General features: G+C 44.8%; 1 pseudogene; it reads left to right on the plus strand.

The window, feature by feature from the left end:
- Positions 1 to 292: 292 nt before the first annotated feature.
- LOC110325128 overlaps positions 293 to 942 on the plus strand; it is a 15,034-nt pseudogene continuing 14,384 nt past the window's right edge.

Here is a 942-nt window from a genome sequence, read left to right on the forward strand (position 1 = left end):
GGTAGCCAGCTGGAAAGCTCCCAGGTAAGTGGGACAATTCAAGTTCTCGGTTAGANACTATTAAGTTCTCAGTTAGAGACTATTAAGTTCTCGGTTAGAGACTATTAAGTTCTCAGATTAGGGACTATTGAGGTTCTCAGAGTGAGAGAATTAAAGTTATACCAAGCACTATGGGAAACACATCAGGACATTCTTTTTATAAGGCCTTGAAAGACCTCCTAAAAGTGAAAGGAATTGGGCTGAAAAGGGAAACCCTAGAAAATTTTCTAAAAGCGGTAGATCAGGTGGCCCCATGGTTCTCAGTCTCTGGTCACCTTACCAGACCGAGCTGGGAGAAGTTAGGAAAAGATTTGAAGTTTGCAGAGGAACAGGGGATCCTCGCAAAAAGGGTTCTACCAGTATGGAAGTTAGTTTGCAACTGTATAGAGGACAAGGAAAGACGTGGAGCAGAGCTGCAGAAGGGGATGAGGCTTTGAACCAAGTAAGAGAGGAGAGACCACAGAAGTAGGATGCCGAAAGCAGTTCTAGCGAAGGGGACATGTCCAAAGATGACTTGGAAAGCATAACGGACAGTTTAGAAAAAGTGAAAGTAAAAGTGTAGTCATTGGCTCCAGGCCCACTACCATATGCTCCCGAAAGTGCCACAGGACGTAGTTTGCAACCAGAAGTATGGAGAGAGCTAAGTGCTCACTGCTTCCTAGTTTTCCAGGATGCTCAAAGAGCTCAATTCTATGAGCCACTAGATTGGAAGGTAATTCAAAGACTGGCGGAAGGGGTATGAGCCTACGGGGTCAGTGCCGCTTTCATTATAGCTCAACTTGAATCTCTGCATCACTATTGTCTAACTCCCCGCGACTGGCAGAATCTGGCACAAGCCTGTCTTTCTCCTGGACAATATCTTGACTGGAAAACATTCTTTATAGAATATTCAGGTGAACAGGC

The sequence above is a fragment of the Mus pahari genome, chromosome 8 (assembly GCF_900095145.1).
Source record: "Mus pahari chromosome 8, PAHARI_EIJ_v1.1, whole genome shotgun sequence".
Lineage (NCBI taxonomy): Eukaryota > Metazoa > Chordata > Mammalia > Rodentia > Muridae > Mus > Mus pahari.